The sequence below is a fragment of the Anastrepha obliqua genome, chromosome 5 (genome assembly GCF_027943255.1).
Source record: "Anastrepha obliqua isolate idAnaObli1 chromosome 5, idAnaObli1_1.0, whole genome shotgun sequence".
NCBI lineage: Eukaryota > Metazoa > Arthropoda > Insecta > Diptera > Tephritidae > Anastrepha > Anastrepha obliqua.
In genome coordinates, this window is record NC_072896.1 from 44,173,870 (window position 1) to 44,193,857 (window position 19,988).

Below are 19,988 nucleotides of genomic sequence, written 5' to 3' on the forward strand. Positions count from 1 at the left end.
CTGCTGTAGTGCAAAGGTTTCTGTATAAGTACACCCTTTAACATGGTTATCTCGACGTTGTCAATAATTAGGCATTCATGAATCGACTATTGCTCCTGGTGGACATTTAAATGATGTAATTTCGCATATAAATGATAAGAGCCGTATTTTGACTAAAAATAGTAAACCTTCTCGAGTGTTATCGTTAGTGCGCTTATCTACCACTTTCATACATCGGTTGCTTGCAGCTGCTGCTAGCATTCATACTTGCTCTCGAATGCCCAAGCGCCCCTTCTTAATTTTTGAATAACTCGAAAAGTACTTGTCAGATGCACTTCAAATTTTCACACAATATGTTTAAGATATTATCTTATATATAAAATTCTCGTGTCACGGTGTTCGAACTTGAACTCCTCCGAAACGGCTCGACCGATTTTTGTGATCCTTAGCGTGATTGTCGGCCAGGGTGGAGAATCGGCCAACATCTATTTTTCATCCCCCTAAATGTTAAGGGTAGTCCACCCCTATGTGGGCCCGGGTAACCTTCGGATGTGTATGTACAATATGGGTATCAAATGGAAGCTGTTGGTGAATGCTTTAGTTCAGAGTATTTTTCATGCCGCTCCGTGACTAGGGTCTCGAGATAGAGACCAAAACATGGAGCCTAGAATGTGTTTGTACAATATGGATATCAAACTGAAGCTGTTGGTGAATGCTTTAGTTCAGAGTATTTTTCATGCCGCTCCGTGACTAGGGTCCCGAGATTGAGACCAACACGTGGACCCTAGAATGTGTTTGTACAATATGGATATCAATTGAAAGCTGTTGGTGAATGCTTTAGTACAGAGTATTTCTCATGCCGCTTCGTGACTGGGGTCTCGAGATATAGGTCAAAACGTGGGCCCGGGTAACCTTCGGATGTGTATATACAATATGGGTATCAAATGGAAGCTGTTGGTGAATGCTTTAGTTCAGAGTATTTTTCATGCCGCTCCGTGACTAGGGTCTCGGGATAGAGACAAAAACGTGGTATGAATAAAGAAATAAATAATGTGAGAATAAAGACATACATAATATGAAAACCATATCTTTTCTGTTCTAAACCATATCTATTCTATTTAAGTGTGCCCAGCGAAGCGGGCCGGGTTTGCTAGTACTTTATAAAAATGCAAAAAAAGGTCAAATTTTTTGCAAATTCTGATTACCCCAACACCTGAAGACAGTTATAGGAGTACTATACATATCGTTCATTTACCTCGAAGTGTCATAACTCAAAGAACCAAAATGTAGAAAAAGCAGCTTCAAAGTTTTCAATTTACTATGCCTGCCTAAGTAAAAGTAAAAAGAAATTTCCATCTAATGCGGTGCTGTTAATAGATATCGCCATGGATTTTTTACAAAGCGGTTTACAAGCGGTTTTGTGGTTATTTCTGTATACTTATATATATATAGATATATGCAGTAATCCCCTCTAAAATGCGGTACTTTTATAACGCGATTTTATGTTGCTTGTATAACTTGGAATTTCCCCATATTTCTGTACTGTGAATTATTTGTAAAGTTCATAATTAAATTTAGTTTTTGAAGTGTAAGAGTATTGATTATACATACATACATATATTTACTGAAAGGTAAAGAAAAATTATTTTTATAAGTATTCACTTTAAACAAAATATCTATTTCTCAGCCACGACAATTGAAGAAGAAACAAGACCTAAGCTGAAAAGGAAATTTATTTCTCTACAACAAAATATTTATATTTTGCAATCGACCCACCGTGATACTGTGTTAAGTGTAGTAGAAAAAGATACCCAAAATCTTGAAAATTTCGATTAAAAAAAAAATTTCGTCCAAAAGAGTAGGGAAAACATACGATATTGGTTTAAGAAGCATTGTACGTTTAAGTGTAGTAGGAAAAGGTACCCGAAATCTTAAAAATCTCGATCAAAAAAAATTTCGTCGGGAAGAGTCGGGAATAGGCTAAAATGCCCCGTGGGATTACTGTATGTTTATATTTTAATATCGATACATTCAATTGTCAATTGATTTCACTTCTACTTGAGTTTTAAATAAATAAAAAAAAATTTCATGAAAAACGTAACATACATTTTTTTCTTTAAAGCACTTTAAAATATATATATAATTTTGAACCAAAATACCTCTATACAGAATTTGCATACCCTTAATACAAAATACAGAATTACGAGTCATAAAAGTTGAGGCTGTTTAGAATTAGTTTCACAAATTGTCTTAAATTTCTACTCTAAAAAATTTAAGAATATTGTAATGTAGATTTGAGGACCGCTTCCATTGCTGCTACAACAACAACTGCTTGTACCTATGTAAAAAAATTCTTGTAATTGTGAAAAAATACTAATAATTGAATGCAAAAGATTTGTGCCAACATTTAAACCAATTTCGTTAATTTAAGAAACTAAAATAAATAAATAAAAAAAAAATAAAAGAAAAAGGAAATCCGCCCGAGCAGGGACTTGAACCCTGGACCCTTGGATTAAAAGTCCAATGCTCTACCGACTGAGCTACCCGGGCAAGTAAAAGTTAGTTGGATTATTAGTAACAACACTCGGCAAATAATTTATTTTATGATAAACCCTTAAATCTTTACTAAATATTAGAAAATAATTGGTTTGATTAAATAAAAATTAATAATTATGTATTATGAAATAGATGAAAACGGTGAATCGTCATGAAACTGTACACACACATATACACATACACAAGATCATGTGCGCTGATAACGTGAGTGTATTTATATATAGATTTTCGCTTAAGCACTGCGATATATGGCACTCAGTAATGAATATTTATTTCGTTTATGTATGTATGTATTGGGCCTAAGTATGTCTACATAATTTGATGTAATCTCATTATATTTGGAATGTTGACCTTCGCGTCATTTTTGATTCAGATTTTTTTTCCATGCTCCAAGCTAAATTATGGTTTTAAAAATCAGTGTAAAACTTTATATTTATGAAGCAAATACAAGGTGGCACAAAATTAAGCACCCTATCGGAAAATTTGTAATTTTTGTTATTGGCGTCGTACGTCAATCATATTTGACACCTGTGAAATAGACATCTGCATTATGGGTTATACAGCCATGGGCAGATAAATAGCACAAATGTGAACCTTATATGTTAAGTTAAGTTTTTAGTACGAACTCTGCTTTGATCAAATAAATTTGTTTGTTTACATTTGCTACCGTTATTAAGCTTACATTTATCGCTTTTTTTCGATGGAATTTTTGCGTTCTATTTTATTTATGCTTATTGCTGTTTTGAAGTGGACAATTTTAACCTGTACAGCGGAGAATAAAACTTTAATATTGTTTCAGCGATTTTTAGTAGATTTTAGATTTTGTTTCTTAAATAAAATTTTAAAGTAATTACTAAAAATGGGACGTGGAAAACATTGTACGCCGGAGAAAAGAGCTCTTATATACCGTATGAGTTAAAACGGAAAAATCTATGCAGAAATAGCTGAAATGCTGATGTGCTCTCGGAAAATGGTTTATAATGTTCTTAATGTAGTTAAGAAAGAGTCATCCTGTCTATGTAAAAAACGGAAAGAAAACCAATGCCGTGAAAAACAGATGTTAATGTGGATGGAGCTATAATACGCAAGAGTAAAGCAGATCCTTTTAAGTCGGCACGGCAAATAATGCTTGAAATAAACCAAGAATCTGATCTACAGGTGTCCAGAAAGGCGACTTGACGAAGCCTAGCTGTTTGGCCGCATAAGCAGAAAAAACCCACTCCTCTCAATAAGACATATCGAACACCGACTTGCCTTTACAAAAGCCCACAAAGGCAAATCTATTCAGTTTTGGAAAAACGTACTTTGGACTGACGAAACCAAAATAAATAGGATGGAACCAGATGGGAAAACTATTGTACGTCGTCCAAAAAATCAAACGCTAAATCCAAGGTTCACAAAAAAGACGATTAAACGCGGCGGCAGAAGTTTCATGGTTTGGGGAGTTTTTTCCTGGCATGGTGTTGGACTGATTGTTCGCGTGGTTAGTAAAATGGATAGATTTCAGTATCTGGATATAATATGGGGCCCTTTGTGTTTGAGTTTATGCCATTAAATTGGACATTTATGCAGGACAATGATCCAAAGCATACTGCAAAGACAGTAAAGCAATGGCTCAGAAGATAAAAAATTATTGTACTGGATTGGCCGGCGCAGAGCCCTGATCTCAATCTAATAGAAAATTTGTGGAATGACGTTAAGGTCAAAATCCCTTACAACAATTTAAAAAAATTTAATGATTAGTGGACCGCAGTTGAGGAGGCTTGGTACCGCGATACCATCAGGACCAAATCATCGGCGTATGCTACTACCTTGACCTCACCCTTATTTAGCATTATCAAAACTTCGTCAATTACAAAGTAGGGGCGAAAGGACACAACACTGTAATTTGAATTTGATATTAATTTGAGTTCTAATGCCTAATTCCGACTAATTTTTGAGGAGAAAAGAGGCACTATCTTACATCTATGTGATATTTCAACCCCTCACAGGGTAACTATAGTGTCGAGAATGCAGGTCCAATCAAATAAATATCGAACAAGGTATGAAAGCCACTTTTTTAATAATTTTCCAAAATGATACCCATTAATTCATTCTCATACTTAATTTTTCTTTGTAATTGCATTAATGCTAGCAAAGATGCCTATAAGCCAGATAATTCATTAGTTGTACAAATTCTTTTGAAAAATCATTAATCATAAAGACTTCTTTTGATTGTGGCCGCTTTCCCTTCTAAGGATTTTAACGTAACTAGATGACGTTTATGATTTTCATTGTTCATAAAAATGACGGTAGCAGTTTTACCGAAAAAATTTATTGAAATATCAATACCCTGCGGCGAAATAAAAGCATAGTAATCAATACAGTACTTGTATGTACATGTGTATGTAAGCTCCTTAACCCTCAAATGAACTTTGGGTAATTTTACCCTCTCTCTCTCTCTCTCTCTCTCTCCCTCTCTAAGAAGTACACACATTTTTAATTTACTTTTGCTGTTAAACTTTTTATGGTATGAAATTAGCCAGAAAATATTGATTAACAAAACAGAATGTCTCGAATGTAAGCTTTCTATGTTAAATCAAACGGAGTGGAAATTGTGTGCGAGTATCGACTACTTCTAATTCACGCTGAGCATGCAGGAACTCACCATTCGACCTTCCAAAATCTATCAGAGGGAATAAGAAGATGGTGTGATGCTATGATGAGGGTGTGAAGAAGTGTGAAGTGTCGGGAAACGCTTGATGTAAGAAACATTACTGTAATATCAAAATAACATAATATAAATACCATCTTGATCAAAAAGTTCTCGGAGTATATTCCGAAAATTCAAAATTCTCACTTCCCATATTCGGCACAAGCGAAATTATCCCTTTCAAATTATTCCCCATCAACTGCAATGCACTTATGCCAGCGTTTGATCAAACTCTCGAAACATTTCTGGAACTCTCTTTTCCGCATAGCCATCAGAGCCGTCTTCGATTTGTCCATTACTGCCTCTAGACTGTTAAAACATTAAACTACGTTCCCCGAAGTAGTTTTCTGATTCGATAAAGCAGAAAAAATCGTAGGGAGCCTTATCAGGTGAATTCGATGGCTATTGGGTGGTTTTCGTTTCGGTCTTTGCCAAAAAGAATCGGATGATGTGGCACTGTGCGACGTCACCCATAACGCCCAAATAACTTATCAACAATTTGACCTACTGGAAAAAATTCATGGAGCACAATAACGATGTAACCCACAAGTAACGTGATGTAATGTGAGCATCGCTTTCTTTTTTGACTGAAAACGATGTGGTTTTATTGGTCTTGGTTCATTTGGAGCTCTTCACACAATCGGCTGATGTTTGGATTGCTTGCCATACTCATAGTTCCACGTCTCATCTCCATTCATGATGCATTAAATGAATGTCGGATTCAGCCTTGCAAATCATGTCTTTGGCGATATCATGACGGTCGCGTTTTTGCATGAAACTCAGGAGCTTTGAGACTAACGACCAACTTTGCAGCCATACGGCGTAAACTCAAATCATTAACTACAATGTCCCGAACGGATCCATAAGTAATGCTCAAGTTCTCTACTAGCTTTCTAATTGTTACTTTGAGGTTATTGATCAACTTGGCTTTCACTTTATTGATGTTTTCATCAGTGTTCGAAGTCGACGGCCTGACACTACGTTTGTCATCCTCGTTGGATCCACGGTGTCTTCTGAAGCTTTCATGTCACTCGTAAACGGCTGTCGACCCAAATTTGTTAGGCTTTTCACACCATTGAATCTGCATATCATTTTTAATGTAAAATTTAATACCAACTCGTGATTGCAATTTCAAAAACATTTTTAGAACTGTAAAAAATCGAAAACACGTGAAGAGGTAGATTTACCCAAGAAGTCGTAACTTTTAAAAATGTCAAGCAATGGTAAGAAAATTTTAGTAGGAATGCCAATCAGTGATGTGGCAACCGAGCAAGAAACAATCAGAACTCAAATCAATTGACTTAGTGCTCCACCTGGCGATTGTTTTTGATCAAGGTGATATTATATAGGTATATCACCTGCGATTTCTGGCAAGTCTCTTGATGTTTTTCCACCAGTGAAGGAACCTCCAGTTTTGTGTCTCCTGCGAACGGCAGATAGTTTTTTATGAGCAGCTTTTTCCTAGCAGAATAACACTCGGAGATTTGCCATTGTCTGCCGTGGAGCGACCGCTATTATATTAGTAAAAACTTTTCCATATTTCGGTGTTTTATACCCTGAGTTTCAAGTCTGGCATCTACCGAATAGCCACGTACTAACTATTCGGCTACGGTGGCCTCTACAAAATATATAACAATCAATAGAAAGGCCATAAAATTTTACTCGCAACGAGTGCAGCATACTTTTTTCTAAGATCGCATGAGGGTTAACACATAGGATATAACATTCATAAGTAAACTTAATTGCTTTCATTGAACATTTTCCTCATCATTCATAATATAATATAATATATTATTTTGGTTATGAAAATCTTCTCACACTTCAAATTGACACATCATACGTAGAGTGGCAACAACACTATGTTTCTTGTAAATAACAAACAGCTAGTCGTGGCGCAGCGGCTGCGGGAATATGCAAGCGGCTGATAAATTATATCCTCGTGACTTTGCATATTTCACTTTCTTGCTTCCACATAATAAATCTTCAGCAGGCTTGCTGGTTGGAAAGCGAATGTATGTGTTTGCGTGGCCGTCTGTTAGCCAGAGTGCAGGAGGCAAAAGGAATGTAAGCACACACACACATACACCTGCACACCAATACAAACATTTGAGAACGAAACCTTCATAAATACCATACTTATAGTAAGTATTTGAACCACCCAAGCCCAAAGTGGTGTGCGCAAACTACCAGTCACTCGCTCAGACTGAAGACCAATCACTCATTGTCAACATTAATATGAAGCGTCATCATCATGTTTCATCCATTTCATCAATTAATTATACGACTTTATTATTACATACAAACACACATTGCATGCCTGTATATGTATGTATTCATAAACCCAAGCATGACGGTGGGGGCCGATGTTTTTACAATAAGTGTTTTTTTGTATAAAAATGAGCGTAATGACTGGAGGAATTTTAATTGCATATAGAAAGAAATCAGCAGTAGCTTCATTGTTGTTCTATAGGATTTGCTGCTCTTTGATGCTCGCCGGAAGCTATCTCCACGACAATGCCATGTGTGTTTTGTATTTTCTTTCAATATTTTTCTTTCTATTTAGACATATTTTATGGTGAAACAGAGCCCCGATGAAATTTACTAAGCGGGCGTGCCGAGACATGCGTCATTATTCGATCAGATACAACTCCATAATGCACAAAGGTATACAACATTAGAGGGAGTATTGTTTCCCTTACATAGAAGTTTACTTGGTCTCCTCTTATATCTCTTTTAAGATACTCTGACACCATTTCGCACACTCAGTTATATTATAAATTTGGCTGTAATAAATATGAATAATAACGAAGAGGCATCCTTTATTACAACATAGTGACTTACAGTGGGCCCTGAATAAATGCGCCAGAACATAGTCCTTATCGTTATTGCAATATTGTATAAAGCCACCATTCAATTAATACTTGTGTCGGAAGGGTCAGCTACCAGCTTCTTTTCTTCTTGATTGGTGTTATAACCGCTACGGCGATTTTGACCGAATTTAACAAAGCGCCCTAGTCGTGCCAATCGGTGCCAGTTGGAAACACAAAGTGAAGCCAAGTCTTTCTCCATCTTCCGCATCTAATGGTTTCAGAGCCGGAGCGCTTGTATCCGACATGACCCAGCCAACGCAGCCGCTGGATTTTTATTTGCTGAATGTGTCGATATCGTCGTAAAGCTCATACAGTTCATTGCTCCATCGTCTGTGATATTCGCCGTTGCCAACGTGCAAAGGTCCAAAAATTTTCCGCATAATCTTTCTCTCAAACACTCCAAAGGACAACTCATCAGATGTTGTCAGCCTCCAAGCTTCTGCGCCATACGAGAGGACGGGCATGATGAGAGCTTTATAAGGTATTAGTTTTGTTTGTCAGCTACCAGCTAGGCCCAGAAAAAACAGACGCAACTTACATATTTGTATGAAATCACAAGAAATGTATGCCAAGCAAAGATGCTGACGGGTCATTCCCTCGACAGTCGCCACTTCAGCAGCATTCCTCGTATACGCACGGGAATTTTTATGCTGCTATAACAACGGGTCCGCTTTGACATTTTTCTTTGTTTGTGAAGGGTATTCGATTGCAAAAATTATATGATTGATTCTTGAATACCATATACAATAACCCATTTATGGTATTTATAGGAAGAATGTAAGTCCGGCCACTAGTTATAATTTCCCTAATTGGTTCAAATAGCACAATAATTCACACACCAATCACCTCATACAAGATGGCGCTATAAATGAATCACTGCTTCAGAAGATTTATAATTTTTTGAGAAAAGAGTCCTACGTCAATTAAGTTTTACGCTTGTAAATTAGACAGCTGCGTTACTAAAACAGACAAGCAATGGAGCTCATAGAAGTCAAAGAAAGATTTCCATCATTCGAAGTAATTGTTTTTATTTAGTGAAAAAGCAAAAATGGATTATTAATTTTGTGCCACCTTGTACTTACGAATGCAATATAAATAGTTTGGAATATCTTGGGCAGCTTAATGCTCAATAAAGTGTGGTATAGTTCTGATGTTATGAAAATAACTTAAACCAGCCAATGTGAAAAATTTCGACTTATTTACAAAGTGGCGCGAAATGGATTTTAATAACTTTTTCACTACATATTATAAAAAAATTTAGGAATCTTCAATTGGACTTTTACAACTTTTTCTGTTAATGGAAAAAGGTTATATCCATCCAGTGGCTGCAGTCAATGTTAATACACATTTGTGCCCGCTTATCGCATTTTTCCTGATTTTCCGCAAGATTTCCGATGATAACTGTTCACATTCTTGTCGAATACTCTCATTAAGGACTACAATTGTCTGAGATTTTTTGGTATAAACTAGCGATTTGAAGTAGTCGCAAGAAAGGCGTCTGAGATGGTTAAATCGGGCGATCTTGCTATGCTAAACTGCCAAAACGAGAGATTATGCGACCAGGAAAAGCTTCCTTCACAATATCCATTGTGGCCCGTGCTGCGCCTGCGGTTGCACCGACGTATTGAAACCACATGCTCACCAAGCCCCGCTCATCCAATTCCGACAGTAAAAGTCGTTTATCATAGCCCAGTAGCGTTCGCCAGTAGCAGAAACCGTATTGCCGACGATGTCTTCAAAAAACACGACCTAATCACTCCTCCCGCATGAGTGGATTTAATGGCCCTTCATGCTTCACATATGGATTTTCAGTGCCCCAAACACGAAGTCTTAGCTTATTGATCTAACTGCTTAAGTGGAACTGCACCTCGTCGCTAATAATCATTTTCGACACAAAATTGCTTTCTTCGTAAGTGAATTACGCCAAACTGAGAGTCAACAGGCATTAACTGATGCACTGTTTGCACTTTGTTTGGGAAAATGTGTAAGTCTTCTTTTAAAATTCGCTGTGGAGTCCTTCTGGTGAACCAAAAGTGCGTAGCCCATCGCCTAGTTGATGTTGCTTCGTTCTCAGCGACTTTGGCTGCCACAGCCGCGGTATTATCGGCTAAACGACCAGTCCCGTGGCAGCGATGCCCTGAAAGGTCTCATGTGGTACCGGTTTGCTTGAATGGAAGTGCTAAGCACCGGTTTGGTTACTTTAAGCGGGAGATAATAAAGATGTGCGGGACTTTAGGTCCTTTTGATAAAGCCGTGTTTATATACAGTACACAGCGACTAATAAAATGAGAGCCATTGCGAAGCTAGAAACTTCGTTTCTTGAATAGCAAACTTCGGAAATCCTACGGTTTTTTTTTTCATATAAGTCGATCGTGTAGCCTTGTGATCTAAATTCGATGAAAAGAAATCTAAATCGCTAATCCTTCTTGACCATTCCTGCAAACGTTTTGTGGTGGACACCATCACTGGACATTGGCTTTTGGGGTCCCACGCCCCGCGAATGCCGGCAACTGACTTTTGTCGCAGCTGCAGAAATAAAGAGGAAGTCGAAAGCTATCTCTGCCACTGACCCGCTCGGACAAAATGTAACTTTAACTTCGCATGTATGTATTTAATTGATTCCGTAAAAGATTTGGTGTCAATAAGTGTTCAGCATTTCAAGTGTGTATTAAAATAAATGTATTGGTCATACCACAGGGAGAGTTTAAAGAGACAGAATCAGAGCCCGACTATGTGACATTGGTTTAATGTGCCTCTTTTGAATTTGGTTGAGAGTTGCAGCACTGAAATAATTTTTGTTAAAGCTGATGCACAGCTTTTCATTACTAATTGATCGGTATACTTTCGTGAAAGCTCAAGCTCCTGGTCTATGGCTTATCCCAAAGGAAATGTGGTCTCTCATACAGCTTTGTATGGAATTATTCTTTAAACAGTCCATAAGTCGATATTCTCTACTCATGCCGGTGACTGCCATTTTCATTAAACAACTACTTCCTTAGGTGAGGATTGAGGGTATTAACGTTGGATCCACTTTTCAAGGGGTTGCGGAAACATAACAAACGTTGTTTCAAAATCTGATTTTTGTGTTCCTCCTAATCCTTGAATACCAACCTAGGTAATGTATATTACCACATTTTCACATGATTTTTCTTTGAAATATTTTCAACATCATTATTATTAAGGAGCCCACCGTTCATGGCTGAGAACGCCATCCCACATCATTTGATGACTAGCTGGTTGGCTGACTGACAGTGCAAAATAACCTAAAATGAGATTGAAGTAACAGACGGCTGTTGCTGTTTCATTCGTTACTTGTTGTTTTTCCCTTAAATGTGCAGTTGTCGGTTGTGTTTTTGTAGTTGGTGTTGAAGATGACGTTAACTTGGCGGACTATGACGCTACTAACACTGACGACGACATCATTTATCATCAACCTGTCTGTCAAAATTGCCACCAACACCACCACCACCATCACCGGCACTATCGCAATCGCCTTCAACCGCCTTCATATCGCCCACGCATTCACATAGACCGGCATATGTATGTGTGCACATAAGTAAAAATACATTGACTGACTGTTGAAGGCTGTCGACTAGCCCCAAAGTAGCGCGTATCCTTGTACTGTCAAAAAATTATTATGCCTATTAATTTCGCTGCCAACGCGAACGCCAGGGTAAACTTGCGGGGATACGATGAAAGCGGCCGAAGGAGGACAAGCAAGAAAAAGAAGTATTCGATGTATGTGTATGGTGAACAATAATGGTAAAATAGAGGAGGATAAGTGAGTTAGTGAATCCTGTTATACGAGTATACCAATGCGTGTTGTTTTTCTTATTGTTGTAGACGCTGCCTTTGAGTTGATGATGATTTAGCCTTATTTTTCCTCATTCATTTAGCCAGTAATTTATCCTGTCAGGCTGTCATTCTGCCAAAAAGAAAAATACTCCCTCATATAAAAATGTTGGAAAAAATTGAAAATGATTACTTTGTTGAAAGTGCGGCGAAGGGGTATACACAGTATGGAGTACGGGAAGACGGATTGCCAAAAGTTGACGGCGCAGGAGGGTTTGTAGAAGGCGAAGCAGTTGTTTGAAAAAATTTATTGCACTGACAGCGTCAAACACATCGATCAAAAATCATTTCAGGCACGCAAAACGAATAATCAGAATTTAACGAAGTCTCAAAGGGGGTGATATCTACTTATAAGAAATGTACATACTTGTAGAGTGGGAAGGTATGATAAACGAGAGATAATTTGTAGGTTTTTTGGAAAAGTTGGCGTGACCCATATTGTGATAGCTTGTTTGCTTTTGGCTGCATTCAAAAATTAAGACAACTAAGTAGTAAGTTCTCACTCTGCGCACATGAACATGCATACTTACATTTATGCCCGGGTGATGGACTCACACTAATTTTAAAAAGGACACGACGATAAGACCAGGCGACCACGCAATCACTTCCGTTTGCCTGAATGCAGACTAGACATACAATTATCTACATATTTGATGAGTTGGAATTATCCGGAATCACGCTTTAAATAATACAATCGGATCACTTTAAGAATATAGGACCTAAACTTATTGCAAAACTTTATGATTTGCTATTGAGTGCTTTCTTTAAGCGGTCCCGGTGGTCTAGAGCTCGAAAATGTAGGGTATTTTCAGGAAAAAACGATATTTAAATTTTTTAGGCTTTTTATTTAACTTCTTTTACATAAAAAAAATAAATTTTTTTTTTTTAATTTTAATATTTTTAAAATAGCGTTGAAATTGACCCTCACGAAAAATTGGACCTGGACGGTGTTGTCCATTTTGGTTCTTATATTTATCTGAAACCTAAAAACCAAAAAAATTATTAATTCGTGTGACAGTAGCTACGTCCCCTACTAGAATACAATAAAAAATAGCTTAAAAAAACTAAAAAACGCGCTTTTATTGCCAATCGAACTAAAAAGTAGAGAATAAATTTTAATGACAAAGGGACCTATGTATAATGAAGTAATAGCAAATCGAACGATCAGTCATAGTCAACTACCTCAGAACAGAATTATAACAAAAATTAAGATACAAATAGAATAATTCAAATTAGAGTTAAGGGGGTGGTAGGGTTTAGCGCTAAAAGAAACACTTTTTTTTTTAATTTTTTACAGAAATATGGCTTAAGATACTTTAATAAAATCGGTTGCATGTTATTGTACATCTTTTCAATAAGTTTTTAAAAAATATTAATAATAAAATATTGACAAATAAGCCCATGACAGAGTTTTTTTGGAGATATGTTTTTCGAGAGGTGCTCTGCGGTGCCAATCGGCATTCGTCGTAGAATCATCTGAAACTAAAAAAGTCGAATTTTTCAGTTAAAGTATGACGTAATGCTCCCCCCCCCATTAATAAATTTTTTTTTTTTCATTTTTGTAGTTTTGGTGGCAAAAAAAAACGTAAAACGAGCATTTTTGGCGAAAAATTTCGCCATATTTGTAAGTGAAAAACAACATTAAAAAATAAAAAATAAAACAAAACAGTGGGGGGGGGAGGTATTTTTGATTTAGAAAACGTGTGCCAAATTTGAAAAGAATCGGTTGAATAGTTTCGGAGTTGTGATTGGCACCGACTTTTAAGAAGTCGTTTCGGGAAAAACGCGTTTGAAAAAATGACTCTGAAAAATTATCGATGCTCCGCATTCGAGGTAGAGTGCCTACAAAGGCTATAACTTTGAGAGTTCTGCTCCGATCCACTTAAAATTTTGACACAACATTCTTGAAATGATTTACTATGATGAGTGAAGAAAAAAAATTTCGATTTTGTGACCCTACCCCCCCCCCCCCCCCCCCCTTAAAACCGGAAATGGACTATTTCGCATGTTTCGGGACTGGAAAAATCGTTGGTATAAGTGTATTTCATCGAGAGGGGATTGTTTTGAAGGGGATGAAATTGATTTACAAGAATAAATAAATTTTTCATTTTACAACCAAATTCACCTTACTTTTTGCCCACAGGTAAAAAAAGAAAATATTAATCGTGGCAATCCTAATAAGGATAAAGGAAAACTTTTATCAAATTATTGCATTGTCATCGGTCCTTGATAGGTGTGCAAAATTCCAAGTCGATCAGATTTTTAGAAGCCAGTGAAAATTAAGCTCAAAGATTCCGTTACATACATACATACATAATACATACATACAACCCGACCTAATAAAAGTGTGTTAAAAAAAATCAATGACAAAATGGCGCGGTTTTGAATTTGATACTCTAAGAGTCGGGTTTTGTTCAGTTTTTTAATAAAAAAAATACGAAATAGTAATGTGATTCTAGTACGGGTGATAGCCATTGATGCTGTGAACAACACTTTAAAATTTCAGATGATTCGGTTTTTTCTTTTGTTTTACAACACTACGCCGAAAAAAATAGTTTTGAGATAGTTGAGTTTAAAGTTTTGTGAGTAGATATTTTCCATTTATGCCGCTGCGTGACGAATCTGACTCTACCTGCTAAAACGGCTGTAGAATCGAAAATACTGGGAATATCCTTCCAAAAATTTGACAGTAGTCAGTAGTACAGTTAAAAGCCTATACTTTCGAAATATCAAAAAAAGAAAAAAACCGATGTTTTGAAAATTCTAGACCACCAGGACCCCTTAAATTTTTATGCGATATTTTTAAAAGTATTTACTTCTTGTGAGATTAAAAATTGATACCTATAAAGGCCTATTTACATACGTTAATGCCATATCAGTGATATATCAGTGCCAGCGAAAAATGACATATTGTTGCCTTAGCCTCAACGATTTATTCTACCAAGTGCCGCACAGGAACATTCTTTACTATTCATAATTTCTTGCCATTACTGACTTATAAACTGGAATTCAAAGTGCTTCAAATAGTGTTTGTGGGCAGCAGAAAGCCAGTGAGAGATAAGTCTAGCTAGGATATCTGATGCATCGTTTTCCGGTGCTCTTGTATACAATAAAGTTAAAAGCGGCATCGCTGGCTAGCCAAGTCCGATAAAGAAATTTGGCTGTCGGTAGAGCCAATAAAAGTTTGTAAATTCGTGATGAAAGGGATTGACATGATAAACTTTACAAAAAAGAGTGGTTTACTCCAATTAATTTGCACCTGTAGTTAGAAATCGGCTTGGTGACGTTATATGAAAGTAAAAACTGTATAAGCTTAAATTAGGTATAGGAAATAGATCAAAACTGGGTACATAGAACTAAATAATATAATATTTCTGTAATAAATGCAACGATGGCGTACTTTTTGGTATACCACCTTGATCAAAAAGTTTCGGGTATAAAATCCGAAAATTCAAAAAACCAAAAACCTCTCGAAACATTTCTGAAACTCTATTTTCGGAGTAGCCATCAGAGCCGTCTTCGCTTTTTCCACTACTTCATTTCGGCTGTTAAAACGCGCTCTTTGTGGTGGTTTTTTGACTCGATAAAACAAAAAAATATCGCCGAGACCCATATCAAGTAAAATCGATGGCTGTTGGATGGTTTTCGCTTCGTTCTTGCTCAAGACTTCACGGATAATGATGGCACTGAGCGACGGTGCGCTATGATGGTGTAAAGTCCCCGAGATGTTTTCCCAAAAATCCTTTCCTTCTTGGGCCATTGCTTCACGTAAACGTCTCAGAAAGCCCAAATAATAGTCCTTATTAACTGTGAGACCTTCTAGCCAAAATTTGTGGTGTGCAATACTGCTGTAATCCATAAAAACCGTGAACGTCGCTTTCTTTTTTGACTTAGAACAACGTAGTTTTGTTTGATCTTGGTTCATTCTCAGCTCCCCACCTACTCTGTTGTATGCATTGTTATAAAATGCGTTTGATGAATGTTGGGACGACTGACTTTGAAGCAACACAAATCATCACAAATTAAACCCAACCCTACCACTACGTTCGTCATACCCGATGGGCTTCTATATGCAGAGGTTACAGTACCAAAATGCAGTTAAGATTTTGGAATTCCTTCAATCCTATTTGATTGCGAGAAATTTCAATATGTTTTCTCTAGTGGCTAGCTGATGACTTTAGCCCATTAAACAGAAATAAAATCAATCGTCAAGGGTAGTTTTGAAAGGTAGAAAAAGCCGAACCAATATCCAAAAGTTTCTTTCCAAATACTTTAAGATCGACTGAGGCTGCATAAGCCTTTGCGAATCATTTTTGAAAATGACTTTTGTACAAATCCAAATCCCGATCAAATTACACAGTACTGTTTATGTAATAAAGGGTCTCCTTCAAAAGACGCACCCAGATTTGGTTTTAAAATAAAACCTTTAAAAATACAGATTCATTTAAGTTTCACTATTTTTATTCAAAATACGGCTCTTAATACTTAAATGTGAAAAATTAGATTATTTAAATTTTCAGCATGCGTACGCCTAGGTAAAATCATCGAAACCGTCGATTTCTGAATGCCTCATTGCTGAGAACGTCAATATATCAATGTAGTGGTGATATAATGATATATGGTCGAGGTGATTCATCATCGCTTTGCGCTACAGCAGCAATATTCCCAACGGAAAGTCTAAGTTTTTGGTCTGCCAGCCCCTTTTCTATTCACGACAGAACAAGTTTCTTGAATTTTTTCACAAACCTATGAAGTATCGACTGATTCGAATGATTATTTCCAACGAAAAAATTAAGGATTTGTTGTTCTATAGAGTGAAATTGTACATCTGTTTACTTCACAAATGTCAAAGATGACGTAAAAAATGGTATTGTCTACGAATTATTCACTACGGGCATCTAGACGTCACTTTTGAAAGACTGATTGGAATATTCTAAGTTGCAGAGTTTCAAGAATAAAATATGTTTTTTTAGTTTTAAACATGTTTTGTGGAACCAGTAGACGATGAACTCTCCCCTTCAATTGCTATTGTAACGTTCACGAGCCTCCTAAACTCAAGGGAAGACTGGGACCGGAGCGATGGTATACAGGGCGAGTCCATCCACCTATAAGTATAGACAGATGACACAAAGGTCGATGGCAGGGTGGGCGGAGGTGTATATTCCGAATATTTGGGGATCTCCTATATCTTCTCGACTAGTGCAGTATCTTTCAGGCTGAATTGACGGCAATAATAAAAGCCGTGACATTGGTACGGTGTGATGCAGTACCTGGGGATGATATCTACATAGCCAAGTGGCGATAAAATCTCTCACAAAGCAGTCGGCCACCTCCAAGGTAGCCATAAAATCTTGCACATCTCTTAACGAGATGGCTGAGTCATTTCACCTAAAGGTAAAAGGGGATCCTCACCATTGTGACATTGACGGTAACCGCAGGGCCTTGCGAAATTTGTCACCAAATTGACTAATGAGTGCACAGGTAAAACTTACAGACCTGTGAGGTAAACCGCTTCAACCTAACTTAACCTAGTGGAAATTGGTTCACAGTGGTTAGGGTTTATATATAAAAAAAGGAAAACTCAGGTAATAAACTGCTACCATGGAAATAGCTGCTCAAAAACTAAACATAAAAATGTTGAACGCTTTTGCTTACGATAACCAGATGGCCTACCACATGGCTACAAAAGCCAGTGATGATCACACAGATACTCCGCAGTCACATGGGCTGCCCAGCAGAGTTTGGAGATAAACCTATTATGTTTTGTAAAAGCAAGTCTCCTAAGCCTTATGGGAATTGTACAGAAATGGGGCAGAAGGATGAAAATTAAGCACCTGAATATGTCTTTTTCATTTATTTCCTGTGGGTCTACTTATAATGTGCAAGCAGTGTGAGGTTACTACTACTACTTATATATGTATCATACTTAGGTCTATTGAGAATTGCAGGCGTGTGCGCTTGACAAATAAAATAATAAGCATTTTGCATAAAAAAAAAAAAAAAAAATGTTATTTATCACTTTTATCAATCTTTGTTTATTTATTTATTAATGCACATAAGTGCCTTAAATTGTTGCTGCCACAAATTAACCAAACATTCATTAAGCCACTTCCATTCCTGATGCATATACGTACCTCGCCTTTACAAACGTACGCACTCCGCATAAATACTCACACACTTGTGTGAGTGCGGTGTTAGTAAATAAATAAGCAACTTTGCCGCAAACTAATTTATCTTCGGTGACACCCTCCGCTTTCTCCAACCAACAAACCGACTAAGGAAAATAAATAACCAAAACGAACACCAACTCTCAATTACTCTGGAAAGCCTCAGGCGCACACAATGCTGTAGCGACAACGACAGCCAAATGAATGCGTTACAAGAACAAAAACGAAAATAAAACTTCCTACAGTAGACGCTTGCACAAAACAACTCAAATTAACATGTGCCAACTTTTTGTCATCTAACAAGCGAACAATCTCCGGTGTTGACAGCCGTCAGCCAAAACAACGAACCCCGCCGCCACCACCTAGACTGCCAACGAACACAGGCAGCCAGCAAGGAATATAAATGCGACAGGAAATATCGAAAAACGCAAACCATGTATGTATGTATGCACGTTTGGGTGTGTATGTATGTATGTAAAATGGTGTAGTAACCCGTCACACCCTCCCACTCACCCACACAGGTTTCAAAGTGGACGAACCACCAACTTGGTTCGTTGTTTTCCGATTCTAGGGTGTTAGTGGTTGGTGGCAACTGTCTGGAAAAAAACGTATGTAAAAGTACTTACGACGACAATTTATACGCTTCGAACGTATCTCGAGTGGTGTCAACGTGATTGTTATTGCTGCTGTTTTTATTGTTGTTGTATTTGTAAGTAGATTATTTGCTAGCAAGTATTGGATTGCTATGCTACAGATTTGCTTGCATTGGCGTGGTTTGGGTCGGAACTTTGCTTATGGAGTACCCTGCAGGGAAGTCCATTAGTGCCGACTAAGTTCGTTCGTAGTGGACTTAGAACTAGGACTGCGCGTATGCTTTCTCTAGTGAATTTTAAACTGCAATTTCCTACGAAGTATTGCTACTAATGAGATTTAATAATATACGAGTAATACTCGAACTTTTTAGTTTCTTTTCTCATGTAAAGGCCAAAAATGGTGATATTTTGAAATGATTGTATGGGGAACCCCCCAGGGCAGTTCCAGGGGGTGTGCCACTGGCATGGGTGGATCGGCTGTCCAAAGTTAGTGGGGGTCGGTCATACATTTGGACTCGAGTGGAGCACTCTAAATGGGTCAAAGTGGGATTTTTCGTTCGACCTAAATTGGAGGACATCAGAACTTGTTTTAGAGGCATGGTTCCTTCGGCAAAGTTTCTTATTTTGATCCCTAGAATACGATTTTCACAGAGCAATGAGCGATTTTTAAATCGACCCGCCCTATAGTATATGCATTCCGTTTTCGACAGTTTGTTAAATTTACGTGCTGGCCCAATGCAGGTTGCTTCGCTTGCTTCGATAACGCTCATAAATTAAAAGCATAATACTAAAATATACGAAGTGAGACCAAATGGCAGTTTTGCTTGAAGAGCTTGAAGTACGGCGAAGTTTCAACTAGCTCAATGTTTTATTGCAGCGCTTTTGACATTAGGAATTGAATACGCCTGCCGTTCACTTAAGTACAGGGTTGCCCATATTCGACGGACCCATCTGACAACCGTGTATCTTCTGACAGGGACGTCAGACATACCGCGTTGGTAGCATCAGTCCAAGCAAATTTTTACCATGGAACACTACACGCCACGCGAGCGCTCCCAAATTCAACCAAAGAAGTCAATTGTGAAAACTCAACGAGCGTATAAAAAATTAAATAATGTGAAAAGTGCGCCTTCTAAGAACACCATTAAACGTTTGTACGAAAGGTTTTCAACTGGCGATGCTCTTTCTAATCCAAAGAGGCCAAATCAAAACCGACCAACGCGATCGGATGAGAATATTGCTCTTGTACGGGCCAGTGTTGAGACGTCGCCAAAGACAT

General features: G+C 37.5%; 1 non-coding gene across 1 annotated transcript; it reads right to left on the reverse strand.

Annotated features, from left to right (window-relative positions):
- Positions 1 to 2,456: 2,456 nt before the first annotated feature.
- On the reverse strand, positions 2,457 to 2,529 carry Trnak-uuu (transfer RNA lysine (anticodon UUU)). The gene has a single exon. It is a non-coding gene; the product is annotated as a tRNA-Lys (tRNA).
- Positions 2,530 to 19,988: the final 17,459 nt, after the last annotated feature.